This window comes from Giraffa tippelskirchi, chromosome 11 (genome assembly GCF_054371585.1).
Source record: "Giraffa tippelskirchi isolate mGirTip1 chromosome 11, T2T-mGirTip1v1.2.pri, whole genome shotgun sequence".
NCBI classification, from domain to species: Eukaryota; Metazoa; Chordata; class Mammalia; order Artiodactyla; family Giraffidae; genus Giraffa; species Giraffa tippelskirchi.
This window is the reverse complement of record NC_137285.1, coordinates 142,502,467-142,528,870: the sequence shown is the minus strand read 5'-3', so window position 1 is coordinate 142,528,870 and position 26,404 is coordinate 142,502,467. Positions and strand designations below refer to the sequence as shown.

At 39.4% G+C, this 26,404-nt stretch overlaps 2 long non-coding RNA genes across 3 annotated transcripts in view; one reads left to right on the top strand and one right to left on the bottom strand.

The window, feature by feature from the left end:
- Nucleotides 1-1,625: 1,625 nt before the first annotated feature.
- On the bottom strand, nucleotides 1,626-21,149 carry LOC145527279 (uncharacterized). 2 transcript variants are annotated; one of them, XR_014069628.1, is made up of 4 exons: nucleotides 21,052-21,149; nucleotides 12,600-12,824; nucleotides 8,138-8,199; nucleotides 1,626-3,286 (listed from the first exon to the last, which is right to left on the bottom strand). It is a non-coding gene; the product is annotated as an uncharacterized LOC145527279 (long non-coding RNA). The 2 variants fall into 2 exon arrangements; XR_014069629.1 differs by lacking the exons at nucleotides 1,626-3,286; nucleotides 8,138-8,199 and adding an exon at nucleotides 14,732-14,917 and having other exon boundaries at nucleotides 12,530-12,824.
- Nucleotides 21,150-21,216: 67 nt separating this feature from the next.
- The window catches only part of LOC145527283 (uncharacterized), a 148,518-nt gene continuing 143,330 nt past the window's right edge, over nucleotides 21,217-26,404 (top strand). Inside the window, exon 1 of the long non-coding RNA XR_014069633.1 lies at nucleotides 21,217-21,310. This is a non-coding gene — a long non-coding RNA (uncharacterized LOC145527283). The remainder of the gene's footprint in view (nucleotides 21,311-26,404) is intronic.

The following is a 26,404-nucleotide window of genomic DNA, read 5'->3' as shown; positions in this document are numbered from 1 at the left end:
ACCCTCCTCCAGTTCCAAACTTCCCTACTTACTCTAATTCTGTGTCCATGCTAAACTAGTTAATCTAGTAAAGAAGTGTTAGTCGCTCAGTTGTGTCCAACTCTTTGTGACCCCATGGACTATATAGCCTGCTAGGCTCCTCTGTCCATGGGATTCTCCTGGCAAGAATACTGGAGTGGGTCGCTAAGATCCTCCAGGGGATCTTCCCAACCCAGGGATCAAAACCACATCTCCTGCTTTGCAGGCAGATTCTTTACTGTCTGAACCACCAGAATCCCAATCTAGTAAGTCACTCTAGTAAATCTAGATTGACTTGTGACAACTCTGATTTCCAGAATGCCTTGCTTCCTTATACGCTTATCTAAGATCTCTGTCCACCCTTCTGTCTAACTTCTTTCACATGTTTTAGGAACCAGTTAGGGTATGTGTCTGCTGGAGTCTTTCCCTTAATGTTACAGTCTGTTTCTGTAGCACTTAGCATGCTCTAGAAGTATGTAGTAGAATTGTCGTCTCATCACCTCATTTGCTTCACCAGACTGTGAGTTCCCTGAGAGTCTGGGAAATGTTATTAATCTCTGTATTCCTGGCATCCAGTTCAACGCCTGGCACCTGGTTCAATAAATGTTTCTAAAAACAATGAATGTGGGACATAATACATGGAGTATTTAATTTTAAGAGCCAGGCTGTGTTTTTAAACCAGTTATTTTGCCCCATTTATTTCTCTTCCCTTTCTCCTGCCTTCCATATCTAAATTCATGTTTTTACAGAAATGCAAGTGATTGTTCCATAAACTGGTTTTTCAGGCTACATGAGAGAACCACATACCATGTGGAAGAGTGGTCTTTGTTAAGGACCAATGATTCTTTTTTTACTTAAACTCTACTCATGGATATTCCATTGGTGGACATTATTATTGCATTAGCAGTCTTTTTAGTTATTTCATTTGCTTCCATGAACAATGAACATTTTGCTTTAGTATTTTCATGTGTAGTCCAGCTTTTATGAAATGTGGCAGGATTAGTTTTCTCACTAAGGTAAATGGCCATAGATTAAGTTAGACTAAGAAAAATCTCATCATCTTTTCGGTTATTATCACCACAGTAACTTTTTCAGATTGTTTCCCCTTGTCCTTTGATCACTGAGTATTGTTTTATCCTTTTTTAAGAAGTAAAAAGAAGGGAACTTGAGAGAAGATTGTAGATCTTTCCTGCTGCTTTTCACAACCAGGGAGGTAGGTGGCTTTATCTCCATTTTCCAGCTGACACAAATGAAATTCAAAGTATAGGGCAGCCCGTTGGTGGAAGATATAGAAACTAACCTAAACAATTCTCTTTTTACTCAATCATGTTCCCTCATTAAAGAGTGACATAAAGCAAAAGATCTATATATTCCCATGTACAGTACCACATAAAAATAACATACACATGTATACACAAAAATTAACTACATTCTCTAAATGGCAGACATACGTTACTGAGAAAGTCTGGAAAATTATTAAGAAAACTTTCTGATATTAGCATGAAGGCAATGATTCATAGACACCCACAATTTCTCTGAGCCAATTATGAACTCATATTTATAACAGAAAGTAAATTTAGAAACATGATGTAAGCAACATCTACAGCTGGAAGAATGAACTTGTTGATTTATTTTGAAATAACCTGTTCTGATTCATAATTACTAGTAAGAAAAACACATGGCAATGCTTGTTCTTGGCTTCTTCACCATGGTCAATGGCATCATCATTGTAAAAATTTCCTTCTTGAATGTGGAGTTGTTAGTGAAGAGTCTGACATCCAATATTTATCGATCTCTTGCAATATTTCAGATAGTGTGTTAGAGTCTTTATTTCTGTTTATTATCAGTATATTCCTTAAGATGGGTGCCCTTTTCTGACAAAAGAAGTGAGGCTTAAAAATAAGTAACTCATTCAAGCTGTACCTACTGAAAAATGACAAGGCAAGACTTGAATCCAGTTCCTCTGACTAGGCAGGCTGAACTCTGACTTTCTATTCTTTGTGCAGTTCTAGAGAATGCACTTGAGCTGAACTCAAGTACTTTAGTTTCAGATTTGGTACTGGCAGACTATGTGAATTCAGGCAAGTCACTTTCTTTCCTTGATCTCGTTTTCTCTTTTGGTAAGGGGAATGGATGATGAGAGCAATGATTTCTGATGTGTCTTGCAACTGAAGAATTAAATGATTGAAATGCCAGAAATGAAAGCTCATTAACTCACAGCAGAATAGAGTAATTTCCCAAGATCATCCTGGCATAAATATCAGTACTGTTACACCACAATACTTTTTAAATTAAAATTCATTTTTACTTAATATTTAGGTTATTCTCCTTATTATCATCTCCTATAGAATTCCTTCAGAGTACTCATCATATTTTATTAATTCCAAATCAGGATGCACAACATAGAGTGTGGAAATGTATTTATGAAATCTGCAGGACTGGATATTTAAATGAGAACTGTCCTTGAGAAGTAGGCATTCTCTTCCATATTTTGCCAGTGAAGAAACCACATCTTTGAAAGCTCAAAGGATGACATGAAATTTTCAGATAGATAGTCTGACTACTTGCAACACTGATTTTCTAGGTCTGGACTTGCCATGTTCTGGGGGTAAATATATTTATTTTACTGAAGCTTCAGTTTTAGCAGCACCTTCCTCTATGAATTAGGAGAGAGATGATTAGTATCTTGTGATGTTTTATAAATCCAAGAAGAAGAAATTTGACAATGACCATAGTGGCTTGGAAGGTACTGATATAAGATAATTTTTTTTAAATGCCAAAAGCTCTAGATATAGTTCCAGTTTCTTGATAGTTATTTTTCCTTGTCTCTGCATAAATATGTTCATAATATACTGCATTCATTACCTATGTAATTATTTGTTGCTTACAACTTAGACCAAAATTCATGAGAAAGGAGTTTCTAAGGGTGTGGATACAGATAATGTTAATGAGGATTTCACCTGATCATGTTCCTAGATTAACTGAAATATTCTCAGCCTCCTCGCCCTTCCCCCTTTCCTTGCCATCGTCTTAACAGCAATATGAAAAAGGATTGCTTGCATAAATCATTGGCTTGTACTAGTCTTTATTAAGTCCCTCTATAGATATTATTTCATTAATTCTTCACTGTAATTCTAGAAGGAAAATATGGTTTTCACCACTACAAATGAGGAAACTGATTATGAGTGAGATTCAAGAAGGAGGGAATATATGTGTACTTATAGCTGACTTGGGGCTTCCCTGATGGCTCAGATGGTGAAGAATCTGCCTGCAATGCAAGAGACCTGAGTTCAGTACCTAAGTCTGGAAGATCCCCTGAAGAAGGGAGTGGCTACCGACTCCAGTATTCTTGCCTGGAGAATTGCATAGACAGAGGAGCCTGGCTGGCTACAGTCCATGGGGTTGCAAAGAGTTGGACATGACTGAGCGACTAACATAGCATAACATACATGTAGCTGACTCACGTTATTGTGCAGAAGAAACAAACACAGCATCATAAAGCAACTATCCTCCAATTTAACCACCCCCCCAAATTTATCTAAGAACACTTAGGTCACCAGCCATTAAAAAGTGATCAAGTTCCTTTTGACTTACAAGCTTACAATCTTTCTACGATGCTATATCATCTGCAAACTGAAACACTCACATCAGCATGATAATCTTGCTATCTTAGCAACATCTGTCTTCATAGGCAACCCCCAACTGTATGTCTATAATATATTTTTATGCATTTTTATTGAAGTAATTATCTATCTATACATCTTATCTATCAACTGTAGTATATACAAATATATTACATCCACAGCTCAGTAAAATTTTATAAAGTCAAAACATACATGCTACTAATATGCATATCAATATGTAGGAACTATCCTCATCCAGCAGAGTTTTGTAGACAGTGCCTAATTCTCAAGCAATGGTGTGTAATGACATCTCTAAGGTATGGCCACCCAAGGGAGCTCTCTCAAGACTTAATGGTATAAGGTTTTTAATGAGAATGAGTCAATAGGCATGGACCCACATGACTACTTGGTTACTCAATCTCAATTTCCAGCCCTACCAGAAGTCAAACTGATATAGTGTGTTGCAAAGATCAAGATCACATCATTAGCATAAACCATCTGGCATGGCTCATGGCCCTGGGTATACAGATCCTCTAATCAGGAATAGTATTCCAAAGACTTAGAGATTATCACCCAGGAGCCAGACCTTTCTTTGGAATGTGCACATTTTGAACACCTATGAATTAACTATTCGTTGCTAATTCTTTATTGCACACCAGGTCTCCTAAAAATAAATTTTCTTAGTCTTTGTTTACCTGAAAAATCTACTTTATTTTTGAAAGTCATTTCCACAGGATATAGAATTCTGGGCTTATAGTGTTTTCCTCTCTATATTCTAAATGCATCACTCGTTTCTCTTGCATAGTTTTGAATGATGAATCTACTATATTTCTTATCATTGTACTTCTGTAGTTAATGTTTCTTTTTTCTTTGAGACTTTCAAGATTTTTTAAAAAAAATCTTGTGGTGTGATAATTATGTATCTAAGTGTATGTGTGTGTCTGGGTACTCACATTTGCTCTATTCATCCTGCCTGAAATTTTCTAAAATTCTTGAAGTAATAATTAACATACCCAGCTTCCACATCTCTTTGATTGCTCTTTATATTTTTTCTCTGCTTTTGTTTATCAGTATTTTTATTATGATATAATATGATATGTCTAGATATCTTTTGTTATGTATATATACTGCTCTGGTTCACAATGTGTCTTGAGTCTGTGGTTTTATCACTATTTTGTAGCAATCTCATCATGCTGTGCCTTCTTGTCTTCATAGTGTTTATCTAGATTGGGGTTTGCTGAGCTTCCTGGAACAGTAGCTCTGAAGTTTTATAAAAGATTGAAAACTTTGATACACTAATGACACATATTAATTGACCTTTCCTCCTTTTTCTCTTCTTTACTTCTTGTACTCTCATATTTCACACCACCCACAGGTCACTGAGACTCAGGTCATTGTTTTCAGTCTTTTATTTCTTATCCTTTATTTCAAATATAACTTCCATTGCCTTGTTTTCAAGGTTACTGATCTTTTCTTCTACAGAATCTAATCTTCCATTAGGCTCTTCTAATTCATTTTCACTTTTACGTATCCTGTCTTTTAGCTCTGCATGTTCTTTCGATTATTTCCCAGTTTGAATGTTTCTGTTTGTTAGGGTTCATGTTTTTACTTCATATCTTTGATGATATTTACAATAGCAGTTTTAAAGTCCTTGTCTTCTACTCCCATTATTTCTGTCATCTTGGGGCCTGGTTTTACTCACTGATTTCTCTTTATTTATAAATAATATTTTGTGAGTAATTTGATATTTATAGTAACGTTTGTCTGATTCTTTGCATGTCACTATTTTTTGAAATACATGGCACTATGCATATAATATTAAGGGTTTGGATGTTTTTGGTTTTCCTTATCAATTGTAAGATGGGCTTCCCTGGTAAAGAATCTGCCTGCCAAGCAGGAGACATGGGTTCAAACCCTGTTTCCGGAAGATACCCTGGAGAAGGAAATGGCAACCAACTCCAGTATGCTTGCCTGAGAAATCCCAAGGAGAGAAGAGCCTAGTGGGTTACAGTCCTTGGGATCACAAAAGAGTCAGACATGACTTCTCGACTAACAGCAACAACAACAATATAGATTGGGGGAATTTGTTTTGATGAGTAGCTTAATTTAATTGTAGTTCAGTTTAATACTTTCAAATGCTCCTTTTGGAGCTCTCTGAATTTGTGTATAAAGTGTATCTGCCATGTCCTGTAAGACTTTCCGTCATCTGGTTTATAACTGTGTCTTTTCCTCCATATCCCATATGCGTTTGACTTTGTTCCATCTGTTTCAGGTAAATCTGTCTTTCTGCTATTCTTTTTTTTTTTTTTTTTTTGACAGGATCTTAGTTGCTCAACCAGGGATTGAACTTGCAGTGAAAATGCTGAGTACTAAGCAATGGAAAACCACAGAAATTCCCTTTTTGCTATTCTTAAAATATGCAAAGTTTGCTTCGGACTTGGTTCTTTATTCTTGCTTTTCTCTTGTCCATGATACTCTTGTTCAACTTGTTTTTAACACTTGTACCCTCACTTCAAGATTTGTTTTGTTGTTATCTCTTCAGAGTGTATTTCTCTGACTACCATTTTAAAAACAGATACCTTTCACTCTCTCACCTAATCACAATTTCCTTCCCTACTTATTTTTTATTCATAGCAATGTTACTACCTGATATAATAAATTCATTTACCTAAAGCACCCTGCTTGTAACATGCACGCCTGAATTTTGTCTTTTTCATATGCATCCCAAGTGACTAACAGGATGCCTGGCACATTCAAAAAACATTTGTTGAATGAGTTAATAAATGATTTCCTAGTTTCTTATGCATCAGATAGTTAGGAAAATACCTACCCTGGAAATCTCGTGTTTATTTTTCTTGAGTGTTAAATAAAATATTATCTGTGTTGTACATGTTTGTTATTTTTTAATATTCTCTTTCTGTACTTGGGGAAATATTTGATTTACCTGTCTCAGGGGTAAACAAGGACCTACATATTGCTCTTGAAAGCTGAAGAATCAGATATTCATTTCCCCAGATATCTTAGGTGGGGTAACAGCTGTTCTGGTTTTATTGGAACTAACGAGTTCCCTAATTTGTGAGGTTTTTAGTGCACATATACTTCTGCACTATTTTGTAGAAATTGCATCATGTTCTGCTTTGTTGTCTTCTTATTATTTATCCAGATTGGGGTTTGCTGAGCTTCTTGAAGCAGTAGCTCTATAAGTTTTAGAAAAGATTGAAAATTTTGCTACTACCTCAGAATCTGACTCTGTAGTGAGTGGTGTAAAGAAGTCAGTGGAGAATTCATTCCAGCCACAGCAGGAATATCCAGTGTCCAAGTACTGTGATGGAGGCAGCAGTGGTTTCTGGTGCTCAATGCCAGTGGTGTTCTGACCAAACTCACCCTATATCTCACTCTTCTCTGTGAATTAAGCCATCTACCTGCTTAATATTAAATATTTTTCCCCAAACCTTCATTTCTGGTTAATTTAATAAAGAGAAATTTCTGTTGCTTGTAGGCAAGAGCCCTGGCTGATATATTCTTTAAACAATTTATAAGAGATAAGTTGTTGAAAAATATAAAAACATTCATTATCACTTTTTATTAGAGCAGAACAGAACTCAGTTGAACATCTAGATAGCCGGTGGGAAACAACTGCAAATACTAGGAGTTTTGCTGAAATGGGTATTGTGTGTGCTTTAAGGAGTCTGATGATAGCAACTCAGGCTGTGTAGGAAAATCACTTTATTTTCTAGTTGTTATACTTGTTGTCTTCTGGTCAAATACATTCCCATGGTATAAAAAGTAGAGATGAGTTTAGTTCCCTTAAAATGTATAGTAGTAGCTGATCATGTATGAGCCATTTGAGAAGAAAATAAAATACATTTTAAATGTCAAGGGAACCAAGGACTTGACCTTCAGAGTTGACTAATAATGCAGCTGTGTCTACCAGGGGTGGGTGGGAATAGCTCATCATAGCATTTCTTGTTAAACTGGAAGATCTTCCTGTTAATGCAATTTTATATTGTCCCTCTTTGTCATAAAGAGAAGCTTGAAGAACATTTTAGAGGGAATTTGAAAGGTTGTGTTTATCAGTTTGGTTTTGATGTTAAATGAACAACCACATAAGCTCAGTGACATATAACAGCAAGTGTTTATTACACATGAATAAGTGTTCAGTGGGCTTCCCTGATGGCTCAGATGATAAAGAATCTGCCTGCAGTGTAGGAGACCTGGGTTAGAACCCTGGGTTGGGAAGATCCCCTGGAGAAGGGAATGACTATCCACTCCAGTATTCTTGCCTGGAGAATTCCATGGACAGAGGAGTCTGGTGGGTTACAGTCCATGGGATTGCAGAGTCAGACACAACTGAGTGACTAATATGTGTTCAGTGTGGGTTGAATAGGTGGCCCTGCTGATTTTGGCTTGTTTCTGTTGGAATGACTGGGGTGACTCAAGTTCTGTTCCATGTGTCTTGAAACTCAAGTTTAGACCTGGCACATGGTCAATCTCACCTTATTCTCTCTTAGGCAAGCCACACAGGCAAGCTCCAAAACCAGAGGCAATGCAGGTCATCCTGTGTACAGGGAAAAAACATTAAACAGTTTCATGGCAAAGGACCATCATGGATCTGGGGATGGGGGAAGAATTGAGTCATTACTGCAGCCTACAATCATGTGTTTTATACCTTCTGAATGTGTAAACTGGGCTTATGCTGGAAAGTTACTTAAACAGTTGAAGGTAAGTGTTGTCACATTGCCTGAGGTTTCCTTGGCTATACCAGTTTATGTATCCTACATAAGTTGCCTTGAAATCCTTGTCCTAAAGTTCTCTTCGTGGGAAAACTGGACAAGCCGGACTATCAGCTCTTGGCCACCCTCTGTCATCCCTTATTTATTTCTCCTTCCTTGCTTTCATTTGTGCATAAAATAAAACTTACCTCATTAATGTAAATTTTGGGCAAACCATCTTTTTAGTCCCTGGAGACAGAGTAGTACAAAAGATAAACATGGTTCATGTTTTCATAGGCTTTAAATTCTAATGATGAAGACAGGCATTCATATGTGATAAACACAATTAAATTTTAATTATAATTCCTTCTATTTTTTCTCTTATTCACTCCTCTCTACTGTTGCCTTACTGCATTCAGTAAACTGTCTCTGCAAGGCCTTTGTATTATACTTACTGCTTCCATTTGGAATATTCATCCTACAGATATCCATATGGGTTACTCCTAAGTGACCCACATGGCTCAGAATGACCCAGGTTGTTCAATGGGTAAAGAATCTGCCTGCAATACAGGAGACACAGGTTCGATCTCTAGGTTAGGAAGATCCCTGGGCTGAGAAGACCTCCTGGAAGAGGGCACAGCAACCCATTCCAGTATTCTTGACTGGAGAATCCCCATGGACAGAGGAGCCTAGTGGGCCACAGTCCATGGGGGTCACAAAGAGTTGGACATGACTGAAGCACTTGAGCTCACACATACTCCTAAATGTCATAACCTCTACAAAAAAATCAGAGGGGCTCTCATGAATGACACACCTTCAACCATTCACTTCCCTCAATCCTGCTTTACGAGTCTCATTATAGAGACTGTATGTGTTCATTATATTTTATTATATATTATAGAGACTATTATATTTATTAAAAATATATATATATACATAATATATTATACTATAGAGACTGTATGTGTATGTATCTTAAAGAGATGGGAATATCAGACTACCTAACTTGCCTCCTGATAAATCTGTATGCAGGTCAAGAAGCAACAGTGAGAACCAGATATGGAACAACAGACTGGTTCCAAATAAGAAAAGGAGTACATCAAGGCTGTTTATTGTCACTCTGCTTATTTAACTTATATTCAGAGTACATCATGTGAAATGCTGGGCTGGATGAAGCACAAGCTGGAATCAAGATTGCTGGGAGAAATATCAATAACATCAGACCTGCAGATGATACCACCCTTATGACAGAAAGTGAAGAAGAACTCAAGAGCCTCCTGATGAAAGTGGAAAAGGAGAGAGAAAAGTTGGCTTAAAGCTCAATATTCAAAAAACTGAGATCACGGCATCCGGTCCCATCACTTCATGGTTAATAGATGGGGAAACAATAGAAACAGTGACAGACTTTATTTTTTTGGGCTCCAAAATCACTACAGATGGTGACTGCAGCCATGAAATTAAAAGACACTTGCTTCTTAGATGAAAAGCTATGACCAACCTAGACAGCACATTAAAAAGCAGAGACATTGCCGACAAAGGTCCATCTAGTCAGAGCTATGGTTTTTCCAGTAGTCATGTATGGATGTGAGAGTTGGACTATAAAGAAAGCTGAGCGCAGAAGAATTGATGCTTTTGAACTGTGGTGCTGGAGAAGACTCTTGAGAGTCCCTTGGACTGCAAGGAGATCAAACCAGTCAATCCAAAAGGAGATAAGTCCTGAATATTCATTGGAAGGACTGATGTTGAAGCTGAAACTCCAATATTTTGGCCACCTGATGTGAAGAACTGACTTATTGGAAAAGACTCTGATGTGGGGAAAGATTGAAGGCAGGAGGGGAAGGGGAAGACAAAGGATGAGATGGTTGGATGGCATCACTGACTCAGTGGACATGAGTTTGGGTAAGCTCCGGGAGTTGGTGATGGACAGGGAAGCCTGGCATGCTGCAGTCCATGGGGTCAGAGAGTCGGACATGAATGAGCAACTGGATTGAACTTGATGTATTCATTATCTCTGTCCACCATCCTTCTCAGATAATAAACTCCATGAAACCCAGGACTTAGGTTGATTTGTGTTCTGATATTTCATGTACGTTCAACAGTGAGTAGCATGTAGTAGTCTTCAACATTTTAAAAATGCCTTATGCCTATATGTCATCATTGCTGCTGCTGCTGCTGCTAAGTCGCTTCAGTCGTGTCCGACTCTGTGCGACCCCATAGACGGCAGCCCATCAGGCTCCGCTGTCCCTGGGATTCTCCAGGCAAGAATACTGGAGTGGGCTGCCATTTCCTTCTCCAGTGCATGAAAGGGAAAAGTGAAAGTGAAGTCGCTCAGTCGTGTCCGACTCTTAGCGACCTCATGGACTGTAGCCTACCCGGCTCCTCCATCCATGGGATTTTCCAGGCAAGAGTACTGGAGTGGTATGTCATCATTACTAAACTTATAAAGCAGTACATTCTTATTCTTATGCTTTCTCAATGATTATGGCCACTAAATGTGTGAGGTGACCACCATAATGTTCCTCCTTTGCTGATGTTGTATGAGTTGACAAGAACGAGACAAAAGTGATATTCCAGCCTTGCTTGTAGGGCCCTTGGACTTTCTGGCTCCTATATCCAACTTTAATAGCTACCTATGTAAGAATATGCAGACATATCAATATTAAATCTTTGATTAGGGTAACACTAAAAATTTACTCCTCAGATACATTTTGAACCACATCTCCTGGCAGTATAACTCTACCAGAGTCAGTATGCTAACCATGATCTTAACTCTACTCTTTATGTCCAGGGAAGGAAAACTAAGCTACTTTCCCACAGTTAAAGATCACTGTGTAAGTGGAATAAAAATCATGGTTCCTTTCTATTATAATTAACCAATCCACCTTCTTGAGCAAGGAAAAATATATTCAGCAATGAAATAAGGCACTTCAAACAAATCTGGCACAATTTGACACCAAATGCAGAGACAACAAAGAAGGAGCAAACTGGATTTCAGGAAAACTAAAAAACCTCTGTGCATAAAGACATTATCAACAGAGTGATAAGGAACAGAGTAACAAAGCAACTCACGAGGGGAGAAAATATTTATAAATCGTGTTACCTGAGAAGATTGATTCAGAATATATAGAGAACTTCTAAAACTCAACAATTCTGATATTAAAATGGGCAAAAGACTTAAATAGACATCTTTCCAAAGAAGATATACAAATGGCCAATAAGCACATGAAAGGTGTTCGCTACTTATTGTTGTTGTTTAGTTGCTAAGTTGTATATCCAGTGGCTACCACACTGGGTAGCAGATCTGTAACGCATCAGACATCAGACATGTGAGAACCAGGAAGATTCAGATGGAGGAGAGGCTGCTATCCCTGATCACAGTATTGACTTTGGTACACCTGGAATCCCTGCTCTTCTTTCTGGATATGGCCCTGTCGTTAAAGAGTGCTGAAGACAATGGAGACATTGAGAAATTATTCTTGAAGCTAGTGTTTTAAAAGAACTCTCAGGTTAAGTTCTGAAACTGCTCTCAGGTCTCAAAAACCATACTTGCCCTGCATTGGATGTATTCTTCCTTCACAGAGCCCAAGTCCAGCAGAGTCTCAAAGGAGTTTCATCACCATCATCATCATCACATTAATGAATAGCAACAGCATGCATAATTAAAGCAGCTAACGTTTGTTTAGTGAGAGCCAAGTGCCATAATCTCTTTATTAGCTTGTTTAATAAAAGAATCCTGTGAGTTTGGTGTAATTATTATTAAAGAGAATATGAAACAAAGGTATGAATGAAAAATAACCAAATTCACATAGCCAGAAAAAGTAAGGGGACTGGGCTCCACCCTCCTTGTCTTGCGCCTACACACCCCTGCTCCTGAGGCCTGACCCATTATCACCATCATTCAGTTCATGTCAAAGCGAACAGTCAAAGCCGAGGGTCAGGGGATACTCTATCAACCTTTCTATGTAGACTCAGGCAGACCGCAGACTCCCACTGATTCTGTTGCCACCTAACTTTTTTTTTGCCTTATTCATTTAATTTCTCTGGACCCCAACTGCAAAATATCTAAAATGGGCATAACGATCCCTACCTCACAGTAGACTTGGGAGAACTGAACGAGACATTGAGCAGCATCCCGTAACTGAAAGTGATTCGTGAAATAGAAAGAAAAATGCATGCTTTGTTTCTGCTATTACTACTATTGTTAGGTTTACTACACCACCAGATGCACAAATTTTATAGTACCTACACTGCCACTGGCAGACAGGATGTGGTGGTTCTTCCTGGTTTGTCTTCCATTTTCATCTGTTCATGGTAGACACTAAATACAAGGCTGATAATCTAGTTTGGTTTCCCTGGGGCCTTCAGGTTTTACACCGTTCTCTGTTCTTCATGAAATGCCCACCTTTTGGCCCATGTTATGCTTCACCATCTTGTTATCACTTGGAGGCAAGAAGTGGGCAAGCGGAGGTGTCTAGAGGTGAGAAAATGAAGAATATGCTTACTCAGGGCAGTTTGAGTCAGCAACATGGCAAGAAGGGCCTGGGTGGAGGTCAAAAGTTATCCTTGAAGATGAAGAAGGTGGAAAGCACGAAAGACAGGCAGTGCGGGGGGCAGAGGAAGCCAGAGGAGCCACAGCAGGCTAGAAGGTGGTCCCAGCGAGGCATCGGGGTTCCAGGCTGTAACGGGTGAAGGCAACAGCAAAGGGACTCACTGTCCCCTTTTTGTTGGGTGAGGTCTCGAACAAGGATGGAAGGATTGTGTTTAGAGTGGCTTTAAATGAACTTTCCTGGGCGTGACTGGTTTCCTGATAGCAGGCTAACAAGAAGCTATTTGAATTTTAAGAGAAAACAAGCCTCAAGGTAAAGCATGAGGGTTTCAGTTCAGCTGCAGGAAGAACATGTCACTTGAGGCCTGTTTTCCTAGCCGTCCTGAAATTCCACTACTGGGTAGTCTGTGGCCCTACCTGTGGGGGTGCCAGCTCTTAGCTTGCAGGGACTCTGGCGTTCTGACTAAACACTGAGTGTGCCTGGATGCTCAAGCAGAAAATCGGAATAACTCTGGGTCCAGTTCTAACCCTTCCTGTGTTTCAGCTGCCTTGATTTTGCAGAAACAAATTCGGGATCTTAGAGAGTTTGCCCATCTGCTCAGTGATATTCAGACTAAAGACCTCTGAATCTGATTTCTCGGGAGCTGAGCTCAATCTCTGGAGGAATCAGCTAGAATGCGAGAGCTGAGAGCATTCCCAAATGCGAAAGGCTTCCTCACTTTTATTATGTTCATTAGAAGCTTCCACAGGTCACGGGGGCATCCGAATTAGCTTTTAATGATGAACTCCACTAACGAAACCGAAAAGAGTGGGTGGAAGGGGAATGGAATGAAACCACGGGATCCCTGCCTGACATCTCCACACAGTCAATCATTAGCTGGTGCTTGAAGATGGAAGAGATCTGTGTGGGAAGAAAACGGAGAGTGGGTGGGTACATATTGTGAGTACATATGATGAAGTTAGAAAGGTTTGGTTTGCATCCACGTGCACAGTCTGTGTGACCCTGGGCAAGCAGTTAACTTTGACTCCATTTCTTTAGGTGTACAATGGAATTATAGCATGAAGCATTTTTTATTAATTATATTTATTTTTAAATATATTTTGATTGATAATAGCTTTACAGTATTGGTTTGATTTCTGTCCTACATCCATATGAGTTAGTCATAAAAACATGAAGTGTTTTTGAAACCATCAATTGTGCTAAATGTATATAAAGTATTTAGCACATTTTCTGATACTTCATATGACACTTAATGCATTATCTGATTATTGTTATTCCTAAATTATGTTCTTTTGTTCTTTTCAAGTTTATACTAATTTATCAATTTGATCCCCCCTGCCTTCTCCCCACCTGTCTCCCCTCCACATCTATATCATATATGATCTTATCAAATGCTACCTGGATCCTTATCCATCATGAGAAACACCTCAGGACTGGGGGTCAAATCAGCATTGGGTTAGGATATGATAGAAATCTTAGCTAATTCCTCAGTCTGATTAAAATTCATATGTTGGGGTGACACCTTAGGACTGGAAGTGTGAACTACGTCTGTGAAATGTGGATCATGATTTTCAGCAGTGGAAGGAATTTGTGCAAACTTTGGCAGGCAACAGGCTTCCCTGGTGGCTTAGCGGTAAAGAATCTACCTGCCAATGCAGGAGATGCAGGTTCCTGAGTCAGGAAGATCCCCTGGAGAAGGCAATGCAACCCACTCCAGTATTCTTGCTTGAGAAATCCCACGGACAGGCGCCTAGCGGGCTACAGCCCATGATTCACAAAAAGAGTCCATGTGTTGCAAAAGACATGGGTTAGTGACTAAACAACAACATACCTGGTAATAGACTCCTCATTCACATAGTATAATGCTTCACCTTCTTCTCAGTAGACATGCTCCTCTCTGGGAAATTAAGGCTCACTAAATTTTATTTTAAATATAATTTTTCTCCCTTTTCAGTAACAACCGTCTTTTCTGGTTCTCATTGTTTCAGTTCTGTTCTTCGGTTAGCATGAGACAAAACTGTCAAAAAAGACAAAGGTCATTTTAACGTTTTCTGAGGTCACCCACCAAAGGCCTGGAAGAGAGCAGCTGTTCAAAAATCTCTGCTCTTCCTTTCTGCTCTTTAGTGAGTCACTGTGGGACTCATGAGGAAGAGACCTGGTCTTTAAAGTAAGAGAGAACTAGCCGTCTGTCTTACCACTCAGAAATTTTGTGGCTTGAGCCAGTTGTGCAGTCTTTTATATTTAGAGTTCTCATCTGAACACGCAAAATGATAAACTTATGTCCACGTGTTGAAGTAAGGGGAGACTGTCATGGAGTAATCCAGTGATTCTCACTTCCCTTATGCTCAAATATTCGTGATTTCTGAAAGCTCTCCAGGTGGTTCTGCTGTCTACCCAGGATTGAGAACTCGTGATTTAGATGGAAGTAACATTAACTCCTTTTCCTTTATTTCTATCTAGACTGAAAAGGGTCTAATATTCTAACTTGCACTAAGGCATAATTTATTTAAATAGAATCATATTATTTCAGAATTAGAGTATGTCTTAAAGGTCACTGTTCAAAATCCTCCTTGATTTTATTTTATTTTTACAACGTTCTTGACAAATGGTCATTCAACTTTTCTTTAAATGCCTTCAGTTATTAAAAAAAATTGACTGTTCTATTAGGGGTCTGGGACTAACAGATATAAACTAATATACATATATATATAAAGATAAGCAACAATAGCATCTGTACAGCACAGGGTATTATATTCATTATATATAGGTAACAACCTATAATGGAGTATAAACTGCAAAAAACACTGAAGGACTGTTCTCTACACATGAAACTAACACAATATTGTGGGTATTATATTCATTATATATAGGTAACAACCTATAATGGAGTATAAACTGCAAAAAACACTGAAGGACTGTTCTCTACACATGAAACTAACACAATATTGTAAACCAACTATACTTCACTTAAAAAAATTACTGTTCTATTAGAATTATTTTTATGTTATTTTGTTTTTTAATTTAGTTTGAGCTCTCTTTTCTTTATAGCTACTCAGAAAAAGTTGAGTCTCATTTCTACAGGTAAATTTTTAGATATTTGAAGATGGCTATAAGGTCCCTTTGAGTCAATTCTTGTTCATGGTTAGTAACCAAAAAGTGACTTCCAAACTGTCTGATGATCAGAGCTCTGAGAAACTCTTAAGACATACTGTTTTCTACTCCTTTGGGGTCAGAATCACCACAGTGGATCCTTGGAGTCAATCATTTTCACAAGTTCTTCGGGAATTCTGTACAGGAATTTCACTTTCCAGTAGTTCTCAACTGGAAATACTTTTGTATTCAGAGGACATGTGGCAATGTCTGGAGACATTTTTGGCTGTTATAACTGGGGAAGGGGGCCACTTATATCTAGAAAGTAGAGGCCAGGGGTGCTGCTAAACATTAAAAAGTACACAGGAGAGCTCCCACAGTAAAGAATCATCCAGTCCAAAATGTCAGCTCTATAGCTCTATACCTCGCCAGGCTCCTCTGTCCATGCGATTTCCCAGGCAAGAATACTGGAATGGGTTGCCATTTTCTTCTCCGAGGGATCTGCCTGACCCAGGAATCGAACCTGCATCTCCTGCTTGGTAGGCAGACTCTTTACCACTGAGCCACCTGGAAAGCCCTGAGAATCTTTTAGGTGCCATTAAGTATCATATGATTTCAGTTCAGCAAATATATTCATGGCCCTAGGCTGCCTGTGGAAACTGGAAGGTTTCTTTGAACTGACTTGGCACAGAGCTTTCTCTCTTCTTCTTTGTCTTTTTTATTATCTCCCCATGAAGAAAACTGCAAAAGGACTTCTCAGGTTGAGTCATCAAGATTTCCTTGACTTGAGTAATTTAGGATCTCGCCTGTGAAGCAGTATTTTGGAATTTAGAAATCCCTTTTCTGTTTTTGCAGAAGCTGATATTCTAGAGACTATTGTCTTTAGAGTAATTTAATTTAAAATACATTTAAAATTTAATTTAAAAATAAAATCTGAGCAGTAGCCTCATTGTTGCAGCCTATCTCTACCCTTTCCCTGAATCCTTGAAACAGATGGTGAGATTTGGTGGGGGAGGTCCAGGTGGTCATTTGCTTAAGAGAAATGAAAACTGCCGAAGTGAATACACCGGATATACAAACAGATATTGGCCAGATCATATGTAAAGACAGAACTCTTACCCATAGTCTGCAGCAAGTGTCCCAGGACACGAACTCATGATCTGCAGTAACCAACCTGGAAGCCAGCCTACTGTAAGTCAGTCTTGCAGGAAGTCAGACCACTATCTCTGGCTAAACAGTGACCTTGTAACAATTGGCCTCAAATGGCTGGAATTTGATTAATAACTGACATCTTTACAAAATTTGTCCCTGCTTCCAACTTACGGACAATTAGAAATAGCTAAATATACTGTCTAACTAATTGTGTAGGATGTCCCACTTCTAGTCAGCTCCCCTCTAGCTTCCACACTCCAACAGATTTCAGAGCTTACCTGAAGTCTTTCCCTTTTTCCATTAGAAAGCTTTCCCATTCCTCTGGCTGCCTTGGAGTCTCTGCCAAAGTGATGGTGGCTGACCCACTCGGTAGAGCAAGCTCTAATTAAATAGCTTTGGCTTATTCTCATTGATTGGTCTTTTTATTTGCATAGGAGTTTAGTATTTTAAACAATACTCATCCCAGTAAGTACCATTATGTCATTTAATCCTCATCTTAACCTTTGAGGAAGATGGCATCACCGACTCAATGGACATGAAGTTTCACAAACTCCAGGAGATAGTATAGGACAGGGAATCTCGGCGTGCTGCAGTCCATGGGGTCTCAGAGTTGGACACGACTTAAGGGACTGAACAACAACAGCAATAACAACACTACATTAGTTAAATGATGAAAAAACGGAGGTTTACAATAGTTTCAGAAAGTTACCCAAAGCCCTCTAGTCAGTCAGTAGCTGCCCTGGAATTTGAACCCAGAATGTTTTATCTCCTTCCTCCCCCCAAATACCTGTCTCACACACTTGATTCCCTAGCTTCTAACTTCTGGATTTGTATCACATTTACAGCTCTTACTTATCCCTAGGATTTGAGGCTTGGCTTTGCTTCCTCTCTAATGATTTTGGGTTCTTTGCCCCAACTCAGTTCCCATCATGTCCAAGTTATGCTGGACCAAGCTTGCTTCTTATGACCTCAATAACAGCAGTCTGTCCCCAGACAGGTGGGGTGGATGTTCTTTACAGGTTTGCCTTCTCTCCAGGGGAGAGATGGAACGTTGGAATGTGTGTTTATCCTTTGGTTAATGAGGCCACCTCTGGGGAGAGATGGCTCACTCAGTAAACTATTGCCTGAAGTTCTAGTATAAGCTATGCTGAGCATTCATTTCACGATTGCACTTCAATCACTTCCCACCCACAACAGTTTTGTTGAGCTCTTTCTCCTGCCACATTAAAATTCCTAAATAAAATGTGCAATTGGAAAGCTTGATATGGGACAGAGAAGAAGTGAACAGAAGTGATTTTCAGAAAGGAAGGGGTGAGAGACCTTGGCAGCCTGCAGTGAGAGTAAATCAAATGGAAGTCAAAGCTGAGAGGTGTCCTGGAATGTCAAAGAAACAGGCAATGGGGCCTAGGAAGATGGAAAAGACTTTAATAGAATGACTCCAAGCTGTGGCTCTGGAGAGGAAATTTCCTTTTCATGCTCTATAATGATATGGAAATGGATCTGTTTAGTGAGGCTCATGCTGGGGAAGAGAAATGAAATGGGGAGCTTTCTGAAAGATCACGAGTCCTTCAGCTTATTGTCAGCCTGAAAGTGCTCCTCAAACTCATTACCATGCAGCAATCTTGCCCTTTAAGATTTTTTTTCAGCACTGATGGCTAAACTTGACCTTTTATGTAAGCATATGTGAAACTGCTAGGACTCTGCCTCTGTTGACTAAAGAAATGACAGAGATGGGACTGAAAAAATAGATGTACCTTTAATCATTTTGCATTTTACAAGCTCAGACAATAAAAACGGCCATCAATCCTCAGAGAAAGCACACCCTGGAAAGAGGGACTGCATTAAGAAGTAAATATCACTGGTTTTATTAGACTCCAACTGCTGTTACAACCTGGTTCTAGAATCAGTCTCAAAGACCAGACTTTGCAAAGTGCCAACTAGTTGTGTCTGCAAGTGAAATCCAGCCATTCTGGTGGAATTCAGATGCTGTGGTGCTGTCTGGGGACGCTTATTTCATATAGGATCAGCAGAACTGAGATGGAAAGTAGCCTTATGGTATTTAACAAAGTTCAAAGCACAGCACTTGCCCAACTATTGAAGTTTTGCCTTCTCTGTATTGTCTCTTACCATTTAATGAATGGTTTGTCAAAATATACTACCATATATAAAGTTTACGAAGTTGAGATCTCATTCAGAAGAGCATTTTGAGACCAATGGATGATCTGAATACTGCAAATGACATTCTTGGAACAAAGATAAAGGAAAAGTCAACTTAGAAATAATAGAGAATTTTCATGGTATTTAGTAGTAGTAGCAGTAATTGCTGGGTTTCCCAGGTGGCACTAGAGGTAAAGAATCTGCCTGCCAATGCGGGAGATGCGGGTTCAATCTCTGGGTCAGGAAGATCCCCTGTAATAGCAAGTGGCAACCCACCCTAGTATTCTTGCCTGGAAAATTCCATGTACAGAGGAGCCTGGAGGGCTACAGTCCATGGGGTCACAAAGAGTCGGACACGACTGAGTGAGCACAAACACACACACACACACACACACACACACGAGTAATAACTACCATATATTGAACACTCATTATAGGTCAGTATCTAGAATAAATAACCTCTAATTGTCATTTAGATTGATGTCTCTGTGAATCTGTGAAAGTCGATCAGTTATGTCTGATTCTTTGTGACCCCATGGACTATACAGTCCACGGAATTCTCCAGGCCAGAGTACTGAAGTGAGTAGCCTTGCCATTCTCCAGGGTATCTTCCCAACCCAGGGATCGAACCCAGGTCTCCTGCATTGTGGAAGATTCTTTACCAGCTGAACCACAAGGGAAGCCCAAGGACTTTTGAGGACTTCCTTGGTGGCTCACATGGTAAAGAATCTGCCTGCCAATACAGGAGATCTGGGTTTGATTCCTGGGTTAGGAAGATTGTTTGGAGAAGGAAATGACAACCCACTCCAGTGGAGAATTCCTGGGCATGCCTGGAGAATTCCATGGACAGAGGAGCCTGGTGGGCTACACTCCATGGAGTCACAAAGAGTCAGACATGACTGAGCGACTAAGCACACTCTGAATTTATCTAGTAAGTTGACATTTAGGAGCACATATCTACTGTTTTGAAAGCTCAGATCCTCTCTAGGGATTAGTGAGCTGGCTGATAGACCAAAAGCTTCATTACCAGACATACAGTGAAAAGACTACAATTTGAAATCTGGAGACTTGAGTTCTAAACTGTTACAGCTCTTCCACAGATTGCATTGTTCCTTGCTTACTTGGTTTACTTTAGGGAGAATGGCACTGAAGCATGTAAATTATCATATGTGAAACAAATCGCCAGTCCAGGGTTGATGCATGATACAGGGTGCTCAGGGCTGGTGCACCGGGATGACCCGAGGGATGGGATGCGGAGGGAGGTGGGAGGGGGGTTCTGGAAAGGGAAATCATGTACACCCATGGTGGATTCATGTCAATGTATGGCAAAACAAATACAATATTGTAAAGTTAAAAAAATAGATAAACTAATTTAAAAAATCAAATAAAATAAAAAAATAGAAAGGCAAGGAGAAGTTCATATGAATGAGTACTTGTAAAAATGTCTTCAACGCATGAAAGGCTAAAGAAATATAAGGGTGATACTAAGTTTTAAGATATTAATTTAACTAACCTGAATACTGACTTAATATTTTCCCTTTATATGTTGATTATACCCATTATATATCTTTAACTATGACTGTAGATTCACTGTCTTTTTCTTGAATGTCTGTAGTGTTTATTCAATGTATTTTGAAATTATATAGTTAATGCCTAATGATTGGTGACTGCTGTCTCCTCACACTCACTGAGCTTACATTCTAATGTTTATGGGTAGCCCCACCCTGGTGGTGCTAGTGGTAAAGAACCCACCTGCCAATGTAGGAGTTGTAAGAGACATGGGTTTGATCCCTGGGTTGGGAAGATCCCTTGAAGGAGGGTATGGCAACTTACTCCAGGATTCTTGACTGGAGAATTCCATGGACAGAGAAGTCTGGCAGGCTATGGTCCATGAGGTCACAAAGAGTTGGACATGACTAAAGTGACTTAGGATGCACCACTCATTGTTCCAATTTTGATGTCTGTTAGGATCCGTTGGTGTTGTTTTGAAGAAATAGAAAGTGGTGCTATGGTGAGTAGCAGCAACAAATCAACACTAAAAGGTGGCTAACGAAGTCAGAGAAAACACTCTGAAAGACTATGTTTAAGAAAGCTTAGAATAAAAGTGCTAGGGAAGATTTAAATATTAGAAGTTGCAGGGTACCCACATCAGGAAACATGTAGAACAAACGATTTTCATCTTTGTTTCACATTTCTTATGATTTAAATTCTATAGGAAAAGCATTATTGGTCTAGATCAAGTAATGTATCTACTTCTTGGCCAAAAAAAAAAAAAAAAAGTAACGGGGTCTTTGGTTGACAGTCCCAGAGTACTATATCCAAAGGGAGAAGGATGAATTCTTAAAGAAAAAAAAAAGTCAATATGCTATTAACAGAAGGAGAAATGAATCCTGAAGAAGACAAAATCAACAGAACTCTGCAACTACTAAACATAATATATCTGCCCCAAATTATATTTTATCATGTTAATCAAATAGGATCTCAAATATATTAGTCGCTTTGGGCTGCTGTAACAAAACATCATAGCCTGGGTGGCTTAAACAACAGAAATTTATTTTCTCACAGTTCTAGGGGTCAGGAAGTCCAAGATCAAATGGTGCCTTCCTTCCTAGCTTGAAGATTGTTGCCTTATCCTCACGTGGCCTTTCCTGAGTGTGTGGGATTGGGGAGGAGGGGGAGAGCAAGAGAGCTCTTCTTCTTATAAGAATACTAGTCCTAGGGATTAGGGCCCAATCTTTACAACCTTGTGTGTGTGTGTGTGTATTCTCAGTTGTGTCTGACTCTTTTCAACCCCATGGACTGTAGCCTTCCAGGCTCCTCTGTCCATGGCATTTTCCCGGCAAGCAGGTTGCTATTTCCTACTCCAGGGGATCTTCCCAACCCAGTGATCGAACCCGAGTCTCTTGCATCTCCTGCATTTGCAGGTGGATTCTTTACCGCTAGTGACACCTGGGAAGGCCTTTTACAACCTTGAAAGGGAAACTTATTGGCTCAGTCGTGTCCGACTCTTTGCGATCCCATGGACTGTAGCCTGCCAGGCTCCTCTCTCCTTGAATATGTGCTCACCTTGATAACTAGCTTAAATAAAAAGCATGGATGGAGGGACATCTTGGAATTTGTAAGATGCAGCTTCTATCAGTCTTTTGGATTTTCTGTGAAAGAAATTCATCTATGCTGAGGCAATCCTGCTCTTAGAAAAATCCAACCCAGAGAACAGGTTCTGAAGGATGAGTCGCTATGTGGAGTAAGGCTCTGTGTGTAGCACTAAGTTGTTGGATATATGCATGGAGAGGCCCTCTTGGGAGTTGATCCTACATTTTTGGCTGCCTCCAGCAATGGCACATGGCACGTAGACAAACCAGCCAGCCAAGCCCATCCCAAAATTCTTACCCACAAAACTGTGAGTGAAAAACTATTGTTTTTTAAATTACTCAGTTTTAGAAATCATTTTGTACTAAAGACTTTAGAAAAAGCATCTGTGTGAGAAAAGAAAATGTTAATATCTAATTTCTAAACATTTTTTTTTCCAAGAAAAATGGTTTTAAGTCTAGAATAGCTCTTAAAATGTTGGTGTAAGGTTAAAATCTCATTTGAGAACTATTGTGCCTTCATGATTTCTAAGGTTCCCTATGTTTATGACAATAAAAATAGGGGGAAATTTCTCCAGGATATACAATGACAAAGGAATGAAAAACCAATAGTCTATGGTTGATGAGATAATTGCCTCAAGGGAAAGATTTTATTTCCACATGAGTAGAAGAACAGCAGAAAGAAACTGAAGGAAAAAACACATAAGATTTCTATATTCTTTTGATTAAAGCCTGTTTCCTCTTTTCTAATAATGAATTTCTTCAGAGAAGTGAAACATAAATGATGCCTCTTAGAAATAATTAATGAAAACTCTACCTGGCATTCAGATGGAGAAAGACTCTTCTATGGACCTATAACTACCCATTAATTTACATTTGGCATGACAACAAAGTTAAAAGTTTCATTTTATTAAAAAGTAAGTAGGAATTACCACTACCTTCCAAATAGGATAAAAACAAACACATTTGCTTCAAACTGCAGAAAATAGGGGGGGCTATAAATGTTCTCTTTATTAGGCCTTTCAAATGGAATATTTTGAAGAAAACAAACAACAATTGTAAGATTATAAAGAGAAATTAGCATTTTGCTTGAGAGAAATGGCAATTAACAATGATGACAATGTGATTTATACTAATTGAGATTAAGTCAGACAAAATGGCAACATTAGTAATCATTTGAAGTGCTGTATTACTCATTACACTGTGCTTTGTAAACATCTCTCTTGAAATTAAAAAGTAATTAGTAGCATTTTAGTCATTTAATTCAGTCTAATTAGGATTTTCAAAAATCTACAGACCTGCTGTTGAAAGCCTTTCCTGTTTTGAATTGAGAAAACACATTCTTTAAAAAAAAAAAATCAGCTTCAAGTGCTAACTCCTTTTTTCTCGACCTCTGGTCTTCTAGTCTTCATAAAAATAAAAAAAAAAAAAAGGAGAGAGGAAAATGGTATAATTAGAAGCAAGAGGTAGGAATTTACTTAAATTGGGCTAAATTAGAAAAATTCAAACCATCATAATTCATGGAAGGTGCCATTTTAATCTAAATTCTTTTGAGTGGAAAGCATGCATGTTTTGTCAGTTGCTAAGAGGAGCTGAACTTTTTTTTTTTTTTAACTAGTCTAGCTACCTTTTCCGAATATGTGTCTAGCTGCTGCTAAATCACTTCAGTCGTGTCCGACTCTGTGCGACCCCACCAGGCTCCCCCATCCCTGGGATTCTCCAGGCAAGAACACTGGAGTGGGTTGCCATTTCCTTCTCCAATGTATGAAAGGGAAAAGTGAAAGTGAAGTCGCTCAGTCGTGTCCGACTCTTAGCGACCCCATGGACTGCAGCCTACTAGGCCCCTCCGTCTATGGAGAGAGGCGGGAAACAAAGCTTTCGTCGGAGTTGTTATTTGGATGGCATGTGGAATATAGAAAATGAAGTTTATCACTAAGGCTTTATGACTGGTGATAACATTCGCTTTATGTACCTGATGAAAGGAGGGACTCAAGTCTCACCCTTGGGGCGTATGTAAATTGAATGACAGAGCAGGCGAAGATTGCCTTTCTCTCTGCCCAGTGCTGTGGTAGGGCACTTCCAGGCTGGATTTTCTTTTGTACTTGATGGTAGTGCTAATTATGAAGGTACTGGTTAGAAATGATGGTAGCCTTATTAGTTTCTTATTGCCACTGCCATGAATTATTTACCACTAAATTGGTGACTTCAAACAACACAAATTTATTATTTTGCATATGTAAAAATTACAAGTCTGAAGTACATCTCACTGGGCTAAAATCAAGACATGAGCAGAACTGTGTTCCTTCTGGAGACTTTAGGGGAGAATACGTTTTCTTGTCTTTTCTGGTTTGCAGAGGTCACTTGAGGTCTTTGGCTTATGACCTCTTTCTTCAAAGCTGGCCATTGCATCACTCTGACCTCAAGGGCTTCTACTGTTCTCTCTCTCTGACTCCTTTCCTCTTTCACTTATAAAGGACTCTTGTGATAACGTGGAGACCCCATGAGTATTTCAGAACACTCTCTCCTAACTCAAGTTAATTGAGTCTTGAGTCCCTCTGCAGCCTAAATGTCCTCTTGTGTGTCACAGCGTACTCACAGGTTTCAGAGGTTGGGGTATGGACATCTGTTCTGTCTACCACAGTGGAGAACTACTGGATAGCATTGGAGGTTAGAGAAAGCAGGAATTCCTAGATCCTGCTCAGATCAACTCTAGGCCTGTCTATCTCAGACTTTTCCAAGGATGCTACACACATCCTTTTTAAACAATGGCAGATGGGAAACAAAGCACCATCCTGATAGATGTACATGGACCCCAACCCATCAGTGCTGCAATAAAGAGGGATGAGCAATGTGGAAACATTTCTTTTCTTTGGTGAACTAGTCCAAAATAGCTCTAATCAAAGCATTCCTGTGATTAGACACCACCTGATCTGTGTCTAAATTTCCATCTGGTGTTATCACACCCATGCATTCATTCATTCTTTCTCCAAATACTCATTGAGCATGTGTTATATGTCAGGCACTGTTGTAGGTTCTGGAGATATAACAGTGAATAAAACAGACCAAGAAAATCTTGTCCTCAAAAGCTCACATTCAAGTGTGTATAAAGGATGGCAGAAGCTACACAATGAACAGAGAATACAAACACAAAATTTGAAAATGGTAGTAAGTAAAGCAGAGACGGGGATACAGGAAGAGAACATTTATATTTATTTAAATGATGTGTCCTGGAAAGATCTCACCCAGAAGGTGAACTCTGTGTGATGATCATAAGGAAGTGTGAGTTGGTCACATGGATCTGTAGGGCAAGAGCAGTCTGGCAGAGAAGAGCAAATATCAAGGCTCTGATGGTTGCTCCTGCTTGGTGTATTTATTAGAGAAGTCAGGCTAGATAGAGTAGAGTGAATTAAGGGAAGATTTAAAGGAGCGAGAATCAGAGAAATGTCTAGATCAGGAGTCCCCAAACCCTGGACCACAGACAGTTATCAGTCCCTGCCCTCTTAGGACCTGGCAGCACAACAGGATATGAGCTGTGGATGAGCGAGAGAAGCTTCATCTGTATTTATAGCTGCTTCCCGTTGCTCCTCTTGCCTTCTGAGCTCTGACTCAGGTCAGATCAGAGGCGGCATTAGAGTCTCATAGGAGTGCAAACCATACTGCACTTAAGTCATCCCCAAACTATTCCTCTCCTTACCTTGGTTCATGGAAAAATTGTCTTTCACAGAACTGGCCCCTGGGACTTAAAATGTCGAGGACCACTGGTCTAGATCCCCTCAGACATTGTAAGAACTTTGGCTTAATTGAAATGGGCATCAGAAGTTAGAGGACTGGTATCATCATGTGACCTAGTTTTCCTGGCTGGTGCTTTGTAAACGGTCTACGGGATACGAGACCACAAGAGGGGGGTGAGTTCAGGGCTCCTGTCTAGTGCAGGAGACGTGATACCAGACAGGTTTGATGGAAGCATAGCAATGAAAAGGGCTCACATGGAAGGACCGGGTGGAAGAGAGCTGAAA